The 24,485-nt window shown below is 34.1% G+C and overlaps 1 long non-coding RNA gene across 1 annotated transcript in view; it reads left to right on the top strand.

Annotated features, from left to right (window-relative positions):
• Nucleotides 1-15,809, top strand: part of LOC107516522 — a 235,462-nt gene extending 219,653 nt beyond the window's left edge. Inside the window, exon 3 of the long non-coding RNA XR_001598315.2 lies at nucleotides 15,383-15,809. This is a non-coding gene — a long non-coding RNA (uncharacterized LOC107516522). The remainder of the gene's footprint in view (nucleotides 1-15,382) is intronic.
• The last annotated feature ends 8,676 nt before the right edge of the window (nucleotides 15,810-24,485 follow it).

Genomic DNA, 24,485 nt, shown 5'->3' on the forward strand with positions numbered 1-24,485 from the left:
TTGTATCACTTAGCATATATTAAGGTTCATTCATAGTGTAGCATGTGTCAGAATTTCCTTCCTTTTTAAGGCTGCATAAGTTCTACTGTGTATACACCACATTTGTTTACTCATATTGATGAGCACTGAGTTGCTGTCATCTTTTGACTACTGTGAATAATGCTGGTAGGCCCACTGGTGTACAAATACCTGCTTGAATCCTTGCACTTAATTCATCATGGTATATGAGCAAAAGAAGAATTGCTGAATTATGGCAATGCCATGTATAATTTTTCGAAGACCTGCCATACTGTTTTCCACAGTGGATGCACCATTTTACATTTTCACTAGCAAGGCACAAAGGTTCTAAAATTTCTCCACATCCTCTCTAACACTCATTATTTTCTTTTTCTTTTTTTCTTTTTAAATTTGTTTTATAATAGTCAACAGGCGTAAAGTGATATTGCATTGTGGTTTTAATCTGCATTTCCCTGATGATTAGTGATGCTGAGCGTTTTTTCATTGCTTACTGGTCATCTATATTTTTTCTTTGGAGAAATGTCTAAGTCCTTTGCCCATTTTTAATTGGAGTATTTGACATTTTATGTTAATAAATGGTTTTTTTATAGATTTCTGGAGACCAAGTATAAACTAGTATGAGATTGAGGAACTCTTGGGAGGCTGTGGTCTTAGTGAAGCCCTCCATATTTCAGCATGCTTCACCTTTAGGAAGCTCACCGGGTTTTTATGGTGAAGACTGGACAAAGACCACTGGTGGCTCAGGCAGAGGAAGTAAAGAGCGATCTTTATGAAGTATGCCCAGAGCCTCCTCCATAACACAGGCCTACTGTCCAAAGTGACACCAGAGCCTTACCCCAGCTAGGGGAAGAGAATTCCTAATACTCTAGCTCTCTCTGGACTTTGTTTCTCACATAAAGAAGAAATAAAAAGAGTATATAAGGATCAGGGCTTCAAGGAAATTATTTAAAAGTTTGTATTCAGGGGAGAGGGGGCCAGGCGGAAAACACTATTCATTGAGAAAAGACTTGTAAAGATCACAGCCCAAAGACACAAAAGACTAACGATTCAATTGGAAGATTATGGAATACTTTCCCTGTCTCACATCCTTTACCACCATATCAACAAGGATCCAGCCTCAGAGTGGATTATAGCGGAAAGAGTTAAAAGACACAAACTCTCTCTGAGGAAGAGCACCTAGGGAATCTTAAAACTAAGAGAGGAGACAAAAGTAAAAACACTAGATGAATTTTAGGTCTGTGTACATACAGTTACAAAAAATATTAAATGTAGCCTGATTCCTAGACAGATCAACATGAATCTTCACACAAGGGTTTGTTTATCTCACTTCCCACTACTGGATACAACATGTTCAGCTCTCAACAAAAATTAGAAGCCATGAAAGAGGAAAGAAGAAGAAGAAAAAGTATGAAAAAAACAAAGCAAGCATCAGAACCAGACTCAGATATAACACAGATTTTAGAATCTTCAGGCAGAGAATTTAAAATAAGTAGGATTAGTATGTTAAGGGTGTTAATGGAGAAAGCAGAGATCATACAAGAAGAGATGGGTAACAGAAGCAGAAAGACAAGAACTCTAAGGAAGAGTAAAAAGGAAATATAAGACATCAATCAAAAATACTCTAATAGAAATGAAAAATGCCCTCGATGGACTATGCACAAGCAAGAAAAGAATCAGTGAGCTCAAAGATTTGTCAACGAGAACTTTCCACAATAAAATACAAAGAGAAAATAGAAGGAAAAAAAAAAAACAAAAAGGAACATCAAAAGAATTGTGGGACAGTTTCAAAAGATGTAACCTATGTGTACCAGGAATACCAGAGGAGAAGAGAGAATGGGACAGGAGGCATATTTGAGGTTATCATGGCCAAAAACTTGTTGAAATGGCACAGCCACTTTTGAAAACATCCTGGCAGTTTCTCAAAATGCTAAACATAGAATAACCACATGACTGAGCAATATCACTTCTTGAAGTATACCCAAAAGAAATGATAATATATGTCTACACAAACATTTACATACGAATGTTCAGTGTAGCATTATTCATAAGAAACAAAAAGTGAAAACAACCCAAAGCTATGGACTGATGAATGAATAAACAAAATGTGGTGTTTCCATGAAATGGAATCATTCAGCACCAAAATATGCTTCAACATGGAGTGATCTTGAAACTGTTACGCTAAGTGAAAGGAGGCAGGCGCAAAACAAACAAACAAACAAAAAACATATTGTATGATTCCACCTAAAGGAAATATTCAGATTAGGTAATCCATGGGATAAAAAGTACCTAGGGCTGGGAGTTGAGAGGAATGGGATTGACCGCTAATGGAACATTCTTCTAGGAATAATAAAAAGGTTCTAAAATTAGGCAATGGCAATGGTTACACAATTGTGGAAGTATACTGAAAATACTAAATTATGTATTTTAAAAGAGTACATGTTATGGTGTGTGAATTATATATCAATAAAGGTTTAATTTTTTAAAATATTCTGAAAAGAATATATAAAACTGTTATAATAGATAGTGCAATTATCAGGTTTAAACTTCTCCAAATCTATGAAAATTGGATTTAGAATTAATTAGTTTATCAAATTTGTAAGTTAAAAACAACCAGAGAGAAAATGCAATTCGAAGCATAATTTATACATAGAACACCTGAAAATGATCTAATTAGGAATATGCAAAAATATTATAATTAGAAGTTATAAAACTTATTTAAAAAATATGAAAATGCCCTATAAAATGAAATACATTATTTCCTTAAAGAAAGTCTAATGTATAGATGCCAATTCATCATAAATTACTCTGTAGAGTCAATTAAATTACAATTAAAATTTGAACAGAATCTCTTAATGGAACCTGACGAAGTTGATTAAAAAAAAATATGCAACAAGGGTAAATAGTCAAAAATAGCAAGATTCTTGAAATAGAAGAAGCAGATAAAAGAACTTGTAATTTTGGTTATCAATACATATAAAGCAATGCATTTTAGAAAGAATCCAGGACAGACACATAAAATACTAGAACATAATAGGAGTGAGAAACTAAAACATAAATATAAGAAATCTGAGTGCAAACTCTGCAGATCAGTGGTAAAATGATGGGCTGGGACAAAAAGTTATCCATGTAAGAAAAAAAAATGAAGCTGGATTTCTTTTTGAGGCACTATTCTAAAGGAATAAGGGAAATCAAGGTCTACAAATACGAAAGACAGATCTCTGTAAGTTTTCAGTAGCCAAGTTAGGAGAATATCTTTATAAACTCTAGAGTGGCAAAGATACTTAAACAAGACTCAAATATTTTTAAAACAAATTAAATAATTGATCATTTTCATTTTATTAAAAGTAAGAACTTTTATCACAAGCGACTTTAGAGGGTGTAAAAATATGGCACAGATATGCAGGGGATACTTGAAATGACAAAGGTTAGTATCTTCAATACATAATCTATTCTACTAGTCTGTATGAAGAAAATAAATGACCCAGTGGAAAATGGACTAAAGATATGAATTGGCATGTCCAGGGAGGAAATATTAATGGCTTACCAATAAATAAAAATATGTACAACTTTATTATTAATCAGGAAAATGCATATAATAACCAGAATGAAATATACCATTGATCCATCAGACTGCCTAAATTCTGTTGGCAAATTTGATGGGAGGCAGTGGAAATTCTCATCCACTATTAGTCATAGTGAAAATTGGTATAACTGCTTGGGAGAACTGGTGAATCTAGTAAACTTATGTAGGTAAACTTTATGCACCAGCAGTTTCAATCCTGGATCTATATCCTGGAACTCTCAGGTACAAGTGACTTTGAACCTCTTTGTGCATGTATATACATCAGGGTTCATGTATAAAAATGTTCAAAACAATGTTGTTTGTAAGAACAGAAAACTAATAATGGCCCAAATGTCCGTTAACAGAAGAATGGATAAGTTAATTGTGATTGTGTAAATAATGAAACACTATACTACCTTGAAAACAAATGAACTATGTATATAGTACTAATATAGATAATTCTGGAAAACATAATGCAGAGCATAAAGCTAAAAGCATGGAAAAATATAGCCAATAATAAATATTTTATTTTTTACCAATATCCAAATGATGATAAAACTATAAAGCAGAGAATGATTAACATAATTTTCAAGGTAGTACTTTCCAGTATGGGCAAGATAGGTGTATTTCATTAGTTTGAACGCAGGGATTCAATAGTATAAACTCTACTGTTTCTTAAGCCCTTAGGTGAATATATACACATTATTTTTATTTTATAAACTCTACTTGTATGTTCTTTATACTCGTATTATAATATTATACTATAATACATTTTATTTTTTTTAAATGAGCAGAAGTATCACAATGTACATACATTTATTGTTTGAGCCAGAGATTGAGAGGAATAGTTCCAGATGAAAGCATATTTGGTAGCAATTTTTAAAAACCTTCCTTTTTTAAATAGAGTTTTATGAGTGTTCAGCGAGGGAGAGAATATATTTACCATACCAATGTTGATTTTATATAACTGTTCTGCACAAAATGACCTCAACTTTCTTTATCCAAATTCTTGCATTGTCATTTACAACAACCAAAATATGCTTCACCTGTTTATCAGATCATAGTTCTCAGCCAGTACATAAGCTGCCATACACCCAAGTAATTAACATGCTTGTGACAGTGCTGAAGGCTTTAACATCAATGAAAAAGTGAATATTTCTTCCTCACCTCATTGCATTTACAAGCGATATTAATTAAATGTCAGTTAAATAGTGTCTGTGGATATATTGGGGAAATACCTTTTTGCCATTTCGCTGCTCAGGACATTTTATGGTGAAACTTTGCCTTTATGGAATCTTAAAGGATACATTTAATTTTATAAACGATGAAGAGCTGAAAATGGTAGCACCTAAATTCATAATATTATTAAAATAACTTTTTCCTTTTTAAAACCATGGCTTCTTTCTTCCCTATTAAAAGGTTAAGCATGACAGCAAGAATAAAAGTGTCATTTTTTAAAAGAAATTAAGAGGAGCACTCCACACGGCAAACTCTTTAATTAGTTTTGATGAAATACGGTTAGGGTTGGTAAAATGTTTTTCTCATTTTTGCAGCCAAACAAATCTGCTCAAAATTCATATGTGTGAAATATATTGGAGAAGTTTTAAAATCATACTTTGAAATCAATATTAATTTTACTGTTATATAAAATGAAAATAGAGTTAGCTCCTCTAGATTTAAGCGAAAGTCCCATTTTCTTCTCGAGCTTTCCTTTAGACTTAAAAAAAAAAAGAAAAAGCAAACTTCATTGCATTGAAGTGAAAGCAAGCGACCAATAGAACTGGTTGGTCTAATTCTGATGAGAAGCACAACAGGGCTGAGCTATAGACATCAGATCTGATTTGCAGGTGTCTATAACGCGATAGTGTGAATAGAGAAAAAAGGATTTCCAGTCTAACTTCTTCCCACTGAAACTGATCTTGCCAAGAATACTAATAACTGCCATCTTGTCAAAGTGAATGAACACTAGACTGTCTTCATTTCGCTAATATTTTCAGCAGATCGGACACCACTGGTCATTTTCTATTTCCTAGAAGACCCCCCCCTCCCTTTTTTTTTTTTTTTTATTTTCTTGTCTCTACTTTCAATGTTATCATTTCAGATAGAAAGCCTTTATTTCTTATCCCATCCGAAACAGGAACCCTGTTATTCTCTCGTAGGGAAAGAAAATATTTCTTTAGTCAATCCCACAACACAATTTCAATTTTGAATTTTGTTTATTGTTTGTTTGTTGTCTTCTTAACCAGGCTTTGAGCTTCCGAAGATCATGAACCACGATGACACACTAATGTGCAGCAAAGTTCAGGTTATTGAGGATTCAGTCGTGTTGATTTATTTCACTACTTTGCTCCAGTTTCCAATTTATTACCTCTCTGCTCTAAATGTTTCTTTTTTCATTCATAGTGTTATTTTCTTTTTTAAAGCATGGTATTTTGTTTTACTATTAGTTTTATTTTATTTGTAGTACATTGAGTAGACATTTATATAGTTTATGAAACAATCCCTCAATTACTGTATCACCCTTCTGGCTCTCCGCCTAGCCATTACATTACTGCTGACTGTGTTCCCTACGCCATGCTCCCCATCCCCATGACCACCAACTACTAATTTGTACTTCTTTAACCCTTCACCCTCTCTGCAGACAGCCCCCCAATCCTCCACCCCCCACCCCCATCCCTCTTGTAGTCACCAGAGTGTCCTCTATATTTGTGTTTTCATTAGTTTTTTTTCCCCTTGAGATTCCTTATATAAGTGAAATCATATGGTATTTATCTTTCTCTGTCTGACTTATTTCACTCAGTATAATAACCTCTAGGTACATCCATGTTGTTGTGTATGGTAGGATTTCATTTTTTTAATGGCTGAGTAATATTCCATTGTGTATATGAACCATAACTTCTTTATCCAATTGTCTATTGCCAGATGGTCATGGGGGTGAGGAGCGCAGCATAGGAAATGCAATTAGCATTAATGTATCAGCTAGGTGGAGAGCCAGAGGAGAGAAAGAGCAGTTAGGGAGATTGTTTTATAAGCTACATAAATGTCTAACCAATGTACTGTACACTTGAAACTAATAGTAAAATTTAAAAAATGGTGTTGGGAAAATTGAATAGATACATGCAAAAAAAAATTAAACTGGACCTCCTTATATACAAGAAGAGACTCAAAATGGATAAAAGATTTAAACATAAGACCTGCAACCATAAAACTTCTAGAAGAAAGCATAGGCAGTAATCTCTTCGATATTGCTACTAGTAATTTCTTTTTGAATGTATCTCCTTGGGTAAGTAAGCAAAAGAAAAAATAAACAAATGGGACTACATCAACTAAAAAGTTTTTGCACAGCAAAGGAAACCATCAACAAAACAAAGAGACAACCTACCGAATGGGAGAAGATATTCACTTTTGATACATCTGATAAAGGGTTATTATCAAAAATATATAAAGAACTCGCACAACTCAACAACAAAAAAACACACAATTCAATTAAAAAATGGGCAGAAGACTTGAACAGATATTTCACCAAAGAGGAATTACAGATAGCCAATAGACATATGAAAATATGCTCAAGGTCAATCATCATCAGAGAAATGCGAATTAAAACCACAATGAAATATCACCTAATATCTGTCAGAATGGCTATCGTCAATATGGATGTGGAGAAAAGGGAACCCTCATTCACTGCTGGTGGGATTGCAAATTGGTACAGCTGGTATAGAAAACAGTCTGGAGGTTTCTCAAAAAAATTAAAAATGGATCTACCTTTTGATTCGGTAATTGCACTTCTGGGTATTTATCCAAAGAAAACCAAAACACTAATTTGTAAAGACCTATGCATCCCTATGTTCACGGCAGTGCTTTTCACGGATGTTTTATTTAATATAAGCTATAATAATAGACTCTAAGCATTTCTCCTTTAAAGTGAGCCTGATAGTACGCTTTCTCAGTAGAGGGCGCTGGAAGGGCATTTCAGGAAGAAAGGGTACTTCCGTAATTTTGGCTGCTGCACGGTAGGTTAGCCGTGTGTATGGAAGGACATCTGATGGATCCTTACCCCATTCATGTATGCAGAATGTGTGGTCTCCGGTGATTTTGCAGCTGTAGCCTGATGCTAACCTCTCTGTGGCCCGCAACACACGAACTGGTGCCCTGAGAGATTCCTGCCTGCATAGGTACCTGAAATCCCATCTGCTCTGGCATTGTGATTCCCTCTCTACACCCCGTGCTTCTCGGTTGTAGCCCAGAGGGCTCCCCCCTGTCTCTGCCACACGTGCTACTAACCTGCTCCTTGCCTGCATTCTGGAGAGTTGCTGCTTGCTTACTTGCTTAGTGACTGCAGACCAGTTCCAGCTAGAGCAACCCAGTGAACTCTATGATCCAACCTTGTCCTTCCTCGGGTCCTCTCCTTCAACCGCAGGGTACCACTGAGAGTTTCCTTATATCGTACAATTACTTTTTAAATCATAGTTTAATAATTCTATAAGTTAAATTTCCCTTGTTTAACCCATTGTGCAGTTTCAATCGCCTCATTAGACCCAGACTGACACGATTGTATAATATTTAGATGGATGAAAATATTATGATTTTTTAAAAAAGTTCTTTATTGATCAACAATAGTGTAATAACAAGTATTCTTCTGCACGGTAGTGAGATTTATTCTAATTTAAATAATATAAAGTGAAATTGAACATCTTCAATTTATTACATAATAGCAAATTGGTCTTCCAAGTAGCTGTACACCTTTTAGTAAAATGTATGAGCTTACAGGAATCTACCATTTAAATTTAAAATTAAATGTCAAGAATTTAATTTTGCTACTTTGATTGAAGTAACTGTATATCATTGATATTTTAGCATTTCACTGATTACTAAGGAGGTCAAGTATTTTTATATATTTACTTTTTAGTTTTCTTTCTGTGTGTACGAAGTGTTTATGCAAATTCTTTGCCCATTTTTTTATTGTATTGCCTACATTTTTAATATTACTTTGCAAATGACTGACATTGTGAATACCAATTTTTGCTGTTATATCTGTTATAAATATTTCTTCTAATTTCCATTTTAATTTGATTTGGGCTTTATTTTTCATTGACACATATGCTATTTATTTTTACAACAAATATGTTCATTTAGTGACCCACCAAAAGTTTAATCAGTTTATCGAATGGGCTGTACCTAGCAGGGGCAAGCTGAAATGACTTTAACATTTGTCTTTATGCACATAAAGTCTCTTTGTGGAAAACATCTTTCTCACCCTTGACTGAAATCTCAGGTTGATTTCATATATTTTCTGGTAATTCTAAAGCATAAAAAATTCTAGTGTAAACTATAAAAAATATTTGGCGTAAGGTTTATCTCCTGCCCTAGCTCAGAACTGACTCAGGCAAACAATCATACCAAAGAGAGGTGGAGGGCTGAGGCATGCTGGGAACTGTGTCTCCTCTCTTCCATTCTTCATGGCCTCCTCCGCTCTTACTATTCTTAGGAAACTCCACAGTTAGGTTGTGGAAAGCTACAGGAGGAGTTAGAAGAAAAGAGGAAAATCTTAAGAAGTTTTTGAGGCTGTAAACAGGAACTGGATATTGAAATCCTGGCCGACTCCTCATGAGGACAGCTTTCACAATGACCAATCGTAGTGCCATGGGAAAAGCAATGCTCTAGGAAGCCTCTTTTTAAGCTTTTGAATTCTGGCAGCCCATTCTGTCCAGTCGCCATCTGAGTTACCATTTGTTTTCAGTGATTCCTCTTAAACAGATCCCCTTCCAAGCAGAATTAGGTCTATGTCACTTCCATTTACCTATGGAAATGTACCTCTGTTATATGTAATTGGGTAAAGTACTTGAAAGGGTCTTACCTCAGTAGTGGAATCTAATTGAGCCCTAGACTACACATGTATCTGGTCTCCTCCAACAAATCTAAACATAAGATCAGAAGGTTCAATATATTTCCTATCAACTCTGGTGCACCTCAAAACAAAACTCAAGAATATTCATAGGAATACAAATATCTATAGCTCCCAACGAGGTAAAATTCAAAATGTGTAGCATCTAATCAAAAGACATGGGGAAAAGCTGGGAAATGTGACCTATAATGAGTAGAAAAATCAATCAATTGATAAGCAGGATTGATAATCTGTTAGATTATCAGACAAAGATATCAACAGAGTTGATAAGGAAAATGTTTTTTTAAAGTAGCAAATTCTAAAGATAAAGCAATCGAGCCACAGAAAAGTCAACTAGCTGGCTCAGTCACACAGCTAGAATTAAGAGGGTTGACTCTACAGGCCAACCTGTGAATCAACATGTATTTCAAAATGTAAACAAAATCAAACGTGACTTTTTTTCAGGAGGTCCTCCTGGACCACCAGCGCTAGTAACCTAGCCAATTTCAATTATAGCACCTGAATGTCAGCTTCACCTCAGCTAATCATCCCTCAGGGCTTGAAAGTAAGCTGATGGAGAATCATGGCATCAATGGCTTCATGCCCAGTGCCTGGCACCAGAATACAGAGTGTCAGAATTATGGACTCAAACTTCTGTACATTTCCCAAAGGTGATACACAAGAATATATTTTTTAAAATCTCAAAGTTATAAAATATTTTAGAAATAAAATAGGAAAGAAAGAGAAATTGAAAGCAAAATAAAGCATACTGCAGCCGTGTCAGGCTCCAGTCATTTCTATGATCCACACACTCTTTTAGGCACAAGTCCTGGGGCATAATGTGCCCTGCATCCTGCACAGAAACTTCTGGTTTCTCCAGTGCTCATTGCTTTATTGAAAACATGCAAACATCACAGAGAAATGACTTTGAAGTGATAAATATGTTTAATACTCTGGCGCTGGAGGCTCTTTCCAGATGCAGAGTAAATGATGCCTGGAGGCCTTTCAATATTTTTTGTTTTAATAACAAAGAGTCTGGCAACCACTAATCTGAGAATAATTGAGGCATCTATATGCACAATTTATTGTATTTTCTCTTCTCACGGCATGTGGGTCTCAGGTTTCTCACATGAAAGAGTGTTAGGAAGTGGTTTGCAGGTCCATCTGCTGATCACAGTGAATTACGTTTTAATTCTGTAAAAATTATTGAATAAAATTTATATATTAGTATCTATACATATTTTTTGTTACATTTTTCAGTAGGTCTTCCCTGTCTCTCTCTGTGATCTCTTTCTTTCTGTCTCTCTCTCTCTCTCTCTCTCTCTCTCTGAAAACCTTAATCAAATCTTCTAGTGAATTTTATCAGCTTGATTTTGGAGCTTACTGCAAATTTCAGGAGATCTCAGCAGTGCCAGGCATAGAACCTTGAAATGTACAACGCTATCTATCAGTAATGATAAAAGGCCATGAAACATACCTCATAGCATAGTGATTTTCAAAATTTAATAAGTACAGGAATCATCAGGGATCTTGTTAAAATACAAATTATGATTCAATAGGTCTCAGATAATACTTGAGAGTCTGCATGTCTCCCAAGCTTTCAGGTGGTGCCAGTACTGCTGTTTGTGGGTCATACCTAGAGCACCACAGGCAAAGTGGATGTCGCGTGGAATGTGATGGGTCTGAGCTCAGAACTCTGCTCGGCACTTACTGGAAGTGCCACTCCCGTGCGCTTTAGGCTATCTTTCGAACTCGTTGTTTTCATGGTCTCAGGGTGGTTGCTGTGGCATGATCACATTGTGTCTGTGCAGGTAGCTACTAAATGAATGTTAGGTGCTTTCCACTACTCTTTACACTGAGGGTCATGAAAGTTCTGTGAAGAATGGGACAATCGTAAATGTTCACAGAAGTGTATTTTAGAATGCTGTAAAATATTTTTTAAAGTGTCATCACTTTCTCCCAGAAGTAAAAAAAAAAATTATTGTCACAATGATCATTTTAGTTTATAGGTCTCAACCCATGAGAAATTTGCAGCAATAGTACTCTCTACAAATAGTTTCAGGTTACAGAAACGTCTGGACATAGTATCACAGAGATGATTGTGTGAACATAAGAGTTCAATCTCCTATAATTCTTTATAGCCGATAATTCTTTTTTCATTTAACTTTGTCCGAATTAATATGTAGTTTTTATCTCCTTGTTAAGTCAATGACTGATACATGCCTTAACATCTGGTATGAAGATACTCAACTTGGATGGCAAATGTTCATAAAATTCAATTAAAACGATGTTTGAAACAATAATGAAAACTCCAAAAGTAAAATACAGGGTCAAATCCACCAAAGAGAAGGATGATGATGGGCCATTTTAGTTGAAACTCTCACTAACAGAATTCATCGATCCTTCATGATGTGTCAAAAAGAGAATATTGTCTTGCAAATGTAAATCTGCTAAATTCTCATCAGTTTCCAAGAGTCCATTTAGATTCTTTGAGAGTTTTGTAGGAAGAGTTTATATTCATGTTGCCACTGAAATCATTGTTTATGTTTTTTTTCTGTTGAATAATAATGATTCAATATTCCAAATGACTGTTGCTGATTTTCGAGACTGAGAAGAAAAGCTTTTGTTTAAATTTTATCAGAGTCATACTAATTGCTATGTCCCTTTATGGTTAATATTGACAGAAAACTAATGTGAAATCATGGCTACATCAATACAATAAAAATCTAGGTGAAAAGTTTAAAAAAGTGGTATGAAAAGTATCCACGAGTGTTATAAACATAATATCTAAATTTTAAAAATAGCAATTCAACAATACATTCCATTTCAAACCGTATATCTGCTCTTTACATTTGGAAAATGTCATATCTATAAGCCAGTAGCAAACAAAAGAAGAAATAATTTTGAGGCATCACATTAATTTTATCTATTTAAATATCTATGTGCCCAAGTCTCAGTCCTTAAATATTTTCTCTTCTTTGTACACCTTCACTTTGTGGACCAAGGTGATCTCATCCAATCTCATTTTTAAAACTGTCACCTTTATTCAAATGACTTACGAATTTATATCTTCAGTCAAGCACTATCTTATGAACCCTGCATTTTAAAGGATTTAGGTCCAGTTTAAATATTTGGGTATTAGAAGAAGATGTCTGGAGTTTGAGAGGTTACCAGTTTTACATTGTAACATTTACATGCTTACCAAAAAATTTATTGCATTAATTTAACCAGTCTTACTCCTTTTGCCCCTGGTCACCTTCAGCCTGAATATTTAGAAAAAAATACATTTTTAATTTGTTCAGACTCATGGAATCATAAATCACCAGAGCTGGAATTAATTTAAGTCTCTGACTCAATTTACTTATTTAACAAATAAAGAAATTAGGTCCAGGAGATTTTAAGATTTTCTCAAGGCCACAATGGTAACCACACAGGGAGCCAGGAATGGCTGAATGGGAAAGGCCAATCCAATGCTCGCACCCAAAGCCTCGACCTGTGTTCGTGGATACCCATCCAGTGCATCTCTCGCTCCTCTTCCTTCTGCTTTTTTTGTGGTGTCCCGCTAAAGCTACACTGTTCCTGAACATTGTGCCAGGCACATCAGGGACACAGGGCACAGGACTCGCTGTGCCCTCCCCTTAGACACCCCGCTCGCACATAACTACATGGCTAACTCTCTTCTTCCTCGTCTTTGCTCAGCGATCCTCTTCTCTGTGAGCTGTAGCCTGGTCACCCACTCTCAAGTTCATTGTCCCCCTCCTCTAATGATTATTTTTACAGCTGCTTTAGCTGTTTTATTCCCTCATTCTTGGCATCGTTTATTATGTAACACATATTTTATGCTATTTATTTCTTGAATAAATACCATAACAATAATAATAAATAACAGATATAGGAATAAATAAATTCTTGTTTATTGTCTTTCTTTCCCCTTAGAATAAGCTTCATAAAAAAGGGATTTTCACTTTCATCATTTCTATTCATTACTGAATCCTAGTGTTTAACAGTTTGCTCTGCAGATATCAGATGGTTGATAAACACTTGTCAAATTAATAAATAAAAGCTACCTTTGTTTTGAATTCCTTTATTTTCCTTTACATGATTCCTTTTGTAAGTCTCATTTCTCAGGTAATATTATTTTCTCCCAGTTTTTTAACTATATTCAAATTACTCAACATTTTCTATTATGCATTCCCATGACCCTTAGTTGAATATTATGATGTATTATATTGTTACACACTTATTATGATACCAATAAATTATTACACACTTATGATATTTGTATGTGTTTAAAGATATCTTTTCAAGAAATAGTTTTTAAATACTGTCTTTTTAGATGCTGGAGGTGATAGAGCTGGAGAGAAATAGATACACAGAAAATCAAGAAAACTAGAGGAAAAGAAAATGGACATGATTATATTAAATGTCGTGAAATCAAAACATATCAAAGGACTAATGTCACATGGTAAAGAGGCTAAACCGCTACATTTTCTATGTATCTCTCCTCTCTTCCTTTAATGTTACCCATAACTGGGAAAATAAATATGTAAAATAAAATGTTAGCCTTAAAAATAGCTATCTCTTATTTCTCTTTGCATTTTGCAACCATCTTTTAGAAAAAAAAACACATAATAGTTGAGACTATCTAAGAAAAAAAAAACTTTAAAGTTCCTTTCTTTTGATCTTTTCTAGGATCCAGTTTCCATGGAAATAAAGACAATTATGAAAGTAACCTCAATGCATTAATAATAAGTATAATAGGAAGCATTTTCCAGTATCTTTTGGATACTTTGTTAAGCCCTTTAACACATTATGTCATTTAATCTTATTCTATCATCTTAGAGGGAAATTCAGGCTCAATGAAAAGGAAAAAGTTTTCTCAAGGTCTCAGAGCGAATAAGCTTCAGAATCATAATTTAAGCTCAAAGCTGTCTGGCCGGGTTTTGAGATAACATCTAGGTTATTTCTTCCAAAACATATATTATTTTTACCCAAGAAATCATTTTATTTCAAGATATTTCTTTAAAAATATTTAAAATAATGAGTATTTTTACATTTAAAATTTTACTTAATTTATATAGAAGGCTTTTTAATATTTCAAAGATAGATATCACCTAAATATTTTAATATAGGCCCCATTGGAAAAAAACATACTCTAAGATTTACTGAGTATTCCAATATTAAGAAACTATAAAGTACATATGTAACACCTTCCATAAACTTGTAAAGCATGTAATAATAAAAAGACAGTAACCTCTCATATTTTGAAAATCATTTTTAATATCCAGATATTTATATTAGGCCTAAATTCTTTAACCATAGATCTTCAACATGTCCCTTTTCTTAAATCCACTCTATTTTTTTGCTTGTATAATTAAATTTACCATTTCGACTTTTGGTTTATTTTATTACTTTCTTCTGAGCTCTAACAAGGTTTTTCATAACCATCAAATTTGATGCTCTCTAGTCTCTCTTCCTTTGGCAAATAGCCACAAACATAAGACTAGCTTTTAGCAGATAAATTATTTCAAATTAGCAAATTTATGTTAAGTTAAAACTAGATTCTCAGCCATTTCTTAAGTCCTCGATGGTTGAAAAACAGTGACTGCCCGCCAAAAAAAACTAGGAAATTAAAGAATGATCTTTAAAATCATCAGTACTTTATTGAGTACTGGGAAAAATTGCTTTTTATAAAAATGTGGCGATTGATGGTTCACATATTGCCAGAGCTGGAAGGAAAGTGAAAATCTCTTTGAACCAATTTCTCTTTGTATAAGTAAGAACATGCATGCCCCGAGAAATGTGGTGATTTGCTCACGTTGACATTGATAACCAGAGAAAGAGTCACGGAAAGGGCCTGGAGAAGCTAAAAGCCAGTTGTTTCTTAATGCCATCTCTGCTTCTGCTCTTCACCTCTGTAGGCCGTTCTCAACAAAGCAGCCAGGATCATCTCTTCACAACGTAAATCAGATCATGCCACTTCCCTCATGAGCCCTGAAAATGGCCTCGCATCTCAAGGTAAAAGCCAAAATCTGAAAATGCCTGTCGATCCCTACATGATTCGGTCCCCTTTTCCTTCTCAAACATCATCCCCTACTCGTACCCAACGCTCACGTTCCTTCAGCTGTATTTAGCTTCCAGTTGTTCTTCCAACATGACTGTTGACCTTTTACTGCTAGTTGCCTCTTTCTGGAAGCCTTCTACCAAATATTCGCATGACCAACATCCCCTCAAGTTTTAGTTCAGCTATCACTCAGTGAATCTTATCTTGATCACCATATTTCAAACGACAACCCATATTTTTCCCTTAACCAATACTTCTCTTTCCTTTCATGTACCCTGATTTTTTTTCACAGCTTATATCATCTTCTAACATCTAACATTTATCTATTATATATATAAATATTTTTTTCTATTCATTTGTTGTACTGAAAACTAGAAAAGAGTAAGTTTGTTGGTTTTGTTACTGATATCCTAATCCCCAGAACAGTCCTACAGACCTAATACTCGATGAGTAAGTAAATGCATGAATTAGCTGTCAACAAGATTGCTTTATATTATAGTCTTAGTATTAATGCTACCTAAATAAGTTTGAAGGCTGAAAAACCAGAAGTTAAGCCACTATGCTTTCCCATCGGAAAGCATATTATTCATATTACAATAGGACTGGAATGGTATCATAGAATACACAATTACCCAGTGCGATTTCTTAGGATTTGGAAAAATGTAATAGGACATAACTTTCTGTGGCTTCACGCTACTACTTAGCCATATGATTTTTGGAATAAGAGACTGACAATGCTAATCAAATGTGTTTTCAACAGTTAATGTTTTACCACAAATGCAGCTCCAAATGTTAGCTTTTTAAACACAGTCTGGTAAAAATGAAAACATTGATTTAGCATCTAAGACTACTAGTTTTCTCTAATTTAAAATGTCATTTTATATAGCTGAAGCCTGGAAAGCACTTTAACATAGCGTCTGTAATATAACCCTTAGAAATTTTTAGATAAACAGAGAAAAACCACCCTTTTCACACACCCGGACTTCTTCCACACTGAGCCACCAGGCACTCCGTGAAGAGATGACCCATGATTCTAGTGACCTCTAAGATTATGAGTCAATGAAAAAAATAGATTCCAGGCAATTCTGTACTGTCAAGGTCTAACTGCCATTTCTCCAAAATTAAACACTTTTCCTGCAAATAACTCTATTGTTATGTTTGTTTGTTTGTTTGTTACCTCTTCCTCAATTTCCCATGACACTTTGTACTGCCAATATTGGGGACGGTGCACTCAGATACACATTTTCCTGTTGTACCTGTCTTTGTTCTTCCATTAGATGATCTTTTTGAAGTTATGGATCGTATCACGGAAAGAACCTATGCTTCGAAGCACAACAGACCTGAGCTAAACCCCCAGTGCTACCACTCTCTAAATCAACACCCTTCAGTTCATTCTTGAAGCTCTCCAAGCTTTGGTTTCTTATTTGGGAAAAGCAAACCTACTGCCTCTATAACACTGTTGTAAGAATTAAAGAATGTATTTATGTAAAGCAGCCGGCCTGTTTCTTTAGCAAGTGCTAATGTAGTGATTATGGAGTACCGGGCAGTTTTAAGTACTTTACATTCATCCATTTTAATCTTCATATTGTCCTAATGAGTTCATACTTTATTTACTGCTTTTTACAGATGAGAAACTGATTCATAGAGAGGTTAAGTAAACTTTATAAAGTCGCCCAGGCAAAAGGCAATAGAATCAGGATTCAAATCCAGACAGATTGACTTCAAGGTTTGTACCTTGCCTCTCCAAGAGAAGGGAATGTGAGTAAGCATTCTGCTCAAGGACACACAGCAAAGGTAATGCAAGGAAACTTAGAATCTACAGGTGTTTACTCCTACATGAGAGTATGGTCAAATATATCACACTCCCGCCAATGAATTGCATTTTGGAATTTATAAATGAAAGTAAATTTCTTCAAATCCATCCTAGCTAAGGGTTTACTCAACCAAACAGTAGCTGTTCTTTCTCTGCAGGAATCATGGGAATAATATCTACCTTCAAAAGTCAGTTTCTATTATTAAATAAGTCAATTTATATTAATGTTCTTTGTTATATATGAAGCGATACATTACTAAAAATGTTCAATACCAAACATTAGTGTTCAGATCATACCACTTTCTAACTAGTGAATTAGAAAATGTGGGAAAAGGTGACTGAACTTGAGAGTAGGATAAAAAATAAAACAAGAAAAACATGCCATTTTTTTCAAGGTCGTGATCATAAACCATTCCTAGAAGGTTTTATAAATTTATATGAGATTTCCGTATGTTCTCCCATTAAAATAGTTACCGATTGAAATGAACAGATAGAAACAGATAAGTTTTTTTCCTTAATAGCAATTTAACTTTGAAATTGCTTTTAAGTAAAGATCGTTTTATAATCATTATTTACTCTTGATTTCTTCTTTTAGAAAAGTATACTTCTAGGAATATCGACGTGATTTTTTTTTTTTTAAGGCTCACATAATTAATAGGTATTGAGACTAAAGCTGGAAACTATGTCACCTTACTCTGAGTTTTCTGTGCTTACCATCAAATCATGCCAGTTGTCACTAGTGGTATATTTTGTTCTGAAACAAAAGAAAATAACCTATTCTTTTTCTCAAGTTTATTTTGTCCAAAAGTCTACAAAATGAATATGAAACCTGTATTTAGTCTTACACTCAGATTTATGCTCTACAACGTCCTATATTTCAGGCATATTTCATTTCTTGGAATCACATTTTCTTATCTAATCTAAGAAAAATAGGCAAAAAGATGAGCGAACCCCGAAAGCAGTGACTGGCATATATTTCCTCCCAATGTCTGTTAACATGATTTATTTTCCAACTGCACTATATTAGCTTCCTAGTACTGCTGAAGAAAAATGCATTACACTTGATGGTTTAAAACAAAAGAAACACATTTTTTTTCACAGTTCTGGAGGCCAAAAGTCTAAAATCAATGTGTCAGCAGGGCCAGGCTCTCGCGGAAGGCTCTAGGGGAGAATCTGTCTCGTGCCTCCCTCCTCCTACCTCCTCCTGTCTCTAACAATCGTTGGCTTACATATGCTTTGTGTCAATCTTTGCCTGTGTTTTTATGTGACACTCGCCTTGCGTGTCTTTGTGTCACTTCCCTGTTCTTATAAGGACACCAGTCATATTGGATTAAGGTCCCCCTCTATGCCGGTATAAACTCACTTTAATTTACATCTTAATTGCATCTACAAAGACCCTATTACTAAATAATTTTTTTTCATAGGTACCAGAGGACTTCAGCATATTTTTCGGGGTACAGAATTCAACACACAACATATACCAATGTTATTTTGGAGTGATTGTTGTGGTCGATGCTCTGTGAATTTTCCTGACATGTTTGAACAAAGGAAAGCATTAGAGAATAATAATATATCAAAACATATACTTTGCCCCATGACATAAAGCATAGATAGAATGAACATAAATAGAATAGGATAAGTATTGTCACAGAAATATAATAAATTGCTTATTTTTAATAGATGATTGGAATTTTATCTGTACTCTAATGATATTGATCCAGAAGTGTTGTTTTAGTTTACTGTTTACAGTTTAATTAAAACTTGCTTCTGGATATGGACCAATATATTTTATTTCTCTTATATTTTCAGTTGGCAGCACTGGGAAATCATAAAAAATATGTTGCAATCAACTACACAGCATGTGATTCTTTAAATATTTATTATCTATAATTCTTTCAAGAATTCTCACTTAGCTAAGAAAAGTGATATGCTCCTGTTCTAAAAATTCAGGACAATTTTTAATTTTGTATCTTTCTTGTGGAAGAATGTTGACATATGCCATCTTGAATTTCTAATTATGAATTATGACTATTTGAAACAAAAAGCACTACATAAACTATATAGTAAATGAAAACAATGAAGCAGAATGTCATTTGCACGTGTCACGGTTGCAACCAAGAATGTTTCATACTAATAGGACTTAAATTCTCAGTACGGTTATGCATCTTAATGTCCCTTTTACTAGTACAATGGGTTCTCATGCTATTAGAAAATCTGGTAACTTTTCTATAGGCCCAATATTTACAAGCTAAGTTCTCTCTCTCTCTCTCTCTCTCTCTGTCTCTCTCTCTCTCTCTGTCTCTCTCTCTCTCTCTGTCTCTGTCTCTCTCTCTCTCACACACACACACACCTTTGCTCTATAGAGTTTTCTCTGGCTGAAACTGAAAGAAGAAAATAATTTTATGTGTAGCTTTACCTCTATACAAGTTCTAGTCCAAAATGACCATTATTCTCCTTTAATTTTATCTATTTTATTTTTAGATGATCTTGGTGTTTAAATTTATACTCGGTTTACATGTTATTTATTTGATACCAGAAGAGAATTCCCTTCCTTTGAACTGGGCTTATGTTTGTCAGACAACTCAAAGTCAGCATAACTTAAATGATTTTCTGTCTGTCTTTCCGTTTTATTTGTAAAATGTTTCCTCTTTCTCCGAGGCGATTCACTGTAGTATACATACAGTCTCGCTTTATCCACCGTTTTCCTTAGAGCCAGTTAAATGTAAACTTCCGGCATTTCTAACACATTTTTTTTCACTCTTACTGCTACTTTTCAGATTTTAATTCTGATAATTTCGTTAATATAGTAAAAGCTTCTTGGCATCTCCCTAATCAGCTTCTGTCTTCAGGTTCAGTTTCGCTTTGGTGTCAAATGAGTTGTTTTACGGTGTCATGATAAGTCAGAATTTTTCCTCATTACTAACCCTTTGGTGACTTTAATTTGCTTATGTCTTATAAACAAAGACGTTCAACTGGCATTTTAAGGATTTCAAAATATGTCCTCATATCGCTTTTATCATTTTTTTCTTATACATTTCCATAAAATACAAACTGGTTATTTTACTCTAAATATTGTATAAATATTATGAATGGTATGCATTAATTACCAAGGTCCCATTACCTAGAATTCCTATGAATACTTAAGTTTACCATTCTTTAAAATATGCTGTTATAATCATCATTTTTCTCCTATTATATGTCTTATTTTTTTTGTAACAAAGTTCTCTGTGTCTACCTGGTTTCCTCTAAGGACAGGAAATTGTTTATCTCTTGTCTGCTAATAGCTAAATGCCTAATTTAAGACATTAAATTCTTCAAGGACTGCTTTTGACCAAGTTTAGTATTAATTAGAACGCTCAAGAAGTTTAAAGCCATTTTCTGACACAAACAATAAAAACAGCACATTATGTTGTTAATCATTAAACTTTAAAAACAGCTCAATCATTAGGACAAAAAAGAAAATTAGCAGAAATACCAAGTTGGCGACACAGAAGTTGGTGCCAGGAAAAAAAGAAAACCTCCTTAGAGCAAGGGTGATTAGATACCCAGATGCATCGCCCATGATGCCCTGCATCCTTTCAGTGGAAGGTACTCAATAACTTTTGATTTCTTCTTCAGTATCAGCTATTTAAACAATAGTATTTCCATGCTATTATTAATTTCTTTTTTATCGCAAATCTTTGTCCATAATTTTAAAAATTTCTATTTTATCCAAATAAAATGTTTTACACTTTCAAACTAAAAAGCTTCTGTACAGCAAAAGATACCTACTTTCTTAATGTGTTTCCTTTTTCAACTTGACTATCCTGTTTCATTGAATCATGTCTTATGACTAAAGTGACAGATTGTGGGTCATTTAAGATTCCCCTAACTTCTGTGCGCAAGTATTTAGGGGTAATTTCCAAACATATAGTCATAGCAAATCTGATCCAAACTAACCAAAATATTATTTGAATATAAGGAAATTTGTATACTTTAAAACATATCATTTGAGATCCAGTTTCTTAGAGGACAGTTTACTCCTGCATTATAAAAATACTCTAGAAAGCGTACAATTGAAATACAGATGAATATGAACACAGGCCACTGTATGAAACAAACATCACCCTTCTGCTGAGGTTCACCTACAGGGGTCTACTTCAGGGAAATACATACAGTTGTCTAAGGCTACTCAGAAAGGTTTGGGGCATGTATGCTCTGGGGTACTGTTCATAATGCTATGATACCCCAAAGATGCCTTTCCTTAGATACTTTCTTTAGGTGTTTCTTGTATAGGCAAGGATAGTCTAAGAACCAGCATTTCTTTATGCTTCTAGTGGTCAGTTTGTCTCATTCCAGAGTGTAGCTGGGAGAAGTATACATAAGTTGTTTACTTATTGTTCCAGCTCTGAGGATTAAAGAATTTGGAAGAGGAGCTATCACTCAGTACACATTCATGGAAATAGAAAGAATATTATCATAAAGCACTTGAAAGTGTTCTATCTCCCCAGGTACTCTAGAGGACTTTTATGAGAACCTGGCAAGGTTCAATGGCTAGATGAAATAAAGTTTCAAGCCTTGTCATTGTCATTCATGAGTATTCATGTTCTGAGTCTTTTCGATTAAAAATATATTTCACATTTAAATTGCATCGGGGAGTTAACATTTTCTTGGGAGAATAAAAATAATACTCTAAGTGATATTTCAAATTTTATAATTCTAGGTGTGTGATATTATATATTTCATTTGAGTAAAACCGAGAAAATCAATTATGGATCAGGTATCAAAGATCTCTATAAACAAGTCTTGGATACTCTAAAAATGACATTAATGGGGCAAATTTTGATGTAAACAATTGAGAAGGAGATTCAGATTTCTTTGGAAATAAAAATAAAATAATCTATATATCTTCGCTGATAATATATGAGACTATATTCCTAATGAACAACCAGGAACAAAAACATAATGTTATACTACTGAAAATTATCCTGACAAAGGAAAAAAGGGGTATAATGTTTAGGGCAGAACAGAGAAGGAAACTTTTAAAAATTAAACTCATTTGAGTGACATTGGTTAATAAAATTACATAAGTTCTCTTCAGAAAAAATAAATACATCTCCCATGGGGAGTAAAGTAAACACATGTAAATAGCATGTCTTATTTTAAATGCTTAGAGGCTGGGATATTGGGGAATAGAAATATTATAGATTAGATTTACAGATATATCAGTGATCTCCGAGCTAGTACATATATTTATCTATATCCTGGAGAACACTGTCACATATTACGCCTGCTGGTCTACTTTGCATGTATAGTGAAAAAGCAGCAGTGGAAAACTACAAATCTGAAACTAACAATTTATAGAAGATTGAGAAATATTTAAGTGTAGTTAACTGAACTATCTTGACAATCATCAATTATTTTTAAAAGGAGATTATTTTACCAAAGAATAGAAAAAACATGTTTGGATTTTATAAAATAATTATTTAAAAGGGGGCTTAAATATTATCTTAAATTATATGCATTTAGTAATGAATCTAAAATAATATTTAAAGGAAGAATTTATGCCTTTAGCAATTTTTTAAAAATTAAGAGCAAATGAATTAAATCAAGTGCTTTTTGGGCCCTAGCCATGGCTATGCATGAATATGACTCTATTGAGACACTTGCAATCAATGGCATCGCATCTCAGAGATATGTTACAGTTCGCTTTACTGTGGGCCGATTTGCAGCTAATATATTTCTTTCCTCTGTCAGAATGCAAACAGATGCTAGTAATAATGATGGCTTGTATTGTGTTTAAGTATTGACAAAGCACTCTCTAATTCATAATCTTTCAGTCCTTACAGCACAGTTATAATATAGGTAGATCAATGGGAATTTTTTACTATTGCTTTCATTTCATTTTTTCTGATGAAAAAAATTAAAGCTTTTGAAATTATGCGACTTGGTCAAAGACATATAATTAACTAATGGAAGAACCCGGATTCCAATTATAATAGTCTATTTTCTAATTCAGTGTTCTTTCTACTTTATCGTTCTATAATTCAGAGCTTTGCAGAATAATCAAAGATTAGATTTTTTTTTCTTAATAACACTTGTAGTTATGCTCTTTTGACTTAGAGAGAAAAAAATCTGTTCTTTCTTATATACATTTATTTACAAACAAGTCTCTATTAAGTTACATTGAGGGTGGAGGTTTTTGGGTAGGAGAATATTAAAACCCAGAGAAGGGAGGATTTGTTTTTCCTTCAAAGGAAACATGAGTGTAATTGATATCCAATGTTATTTGTAAAGTACTTCTTTAAACAAACTTAAACTCACATAAATCTGTATCTTGCTTCTGCTGCAGTTTATAGGTTGATTTATTAAATGTCCTCAGAGGGATATCCTAGAGGAGATACATTATATGTCTGTGAAGCACATGTGAGAATGTTAATTTTCTGTTGCATTTATATATATGAAATCTATATCTGTATGTAGATAGATTATATATATAATATACACATACATATTATAGCACAGGTTATTCTAGTGCAAAATATTGACTTCTCAATTTCATCCAAAGCTTTGGAATGTAGATAATAGCATCCCCAACATAAGGTATCCAGTCCAGTCCATAATTTCAACACCCTCACCTACTGGACAGATTAATCCCCCTTGATCGTTACACAAGAGTGATCATCTAATAGCTAGGTGGAAATAATGTCATTTTTCCTTTTGTTTATTTAAAAAAAAGATAATAATCTTCTCTGTTGTGGCCTTTCCAACCGAGAGAACAAATAGGCCAGGAGAGGACTAGCAGGATTAGCTTTGAGGTAATTCTGTTGGTGACACTCAAGTACCACTGGGCCAGCTCAGTCCCCAAACTTCCACTGTAATCACAGCAACAGCTGCTGCCCTTCACCGTTTTCAACAGTGGTTGGCAGGAATGCTCTTTTTCACTGCCACATGGCGAGGCTTTTGCATATTAATGAGGTTTTGCATACTTTCAACTTTCTGATAAATACGAATATGATAGACGATGTTCTGAAAAAAAAATTACAAGTTCTTGAAGACCAAACCCACTGAAAAGGGGACTAAAAATAAGGCGTCAAAATGCTTTTACCCAGAGTTCTTTCTGCTTGTTCTAATGATTTACTTGAGAATTTTGTGGGCTCAAAAGTCA

Source organism: Rousettus aegyptiacus, unplaced genomic scaffold, assembly GCF_014176215.1.
Source record: "Rousettus aegyptiacus isolate mRouAeg1 unplaced genomic scaffold, mRouAeg1.p scaffold_m13_p_1, whole genome shotgun sequence".
Classification (NCBI taxonomy): Eukaryota; Metazoa; Chordata; class Mammalia; order Chiroptera; family Pteropodidae; genus Rousettus; species Rousettus aegyptiacus.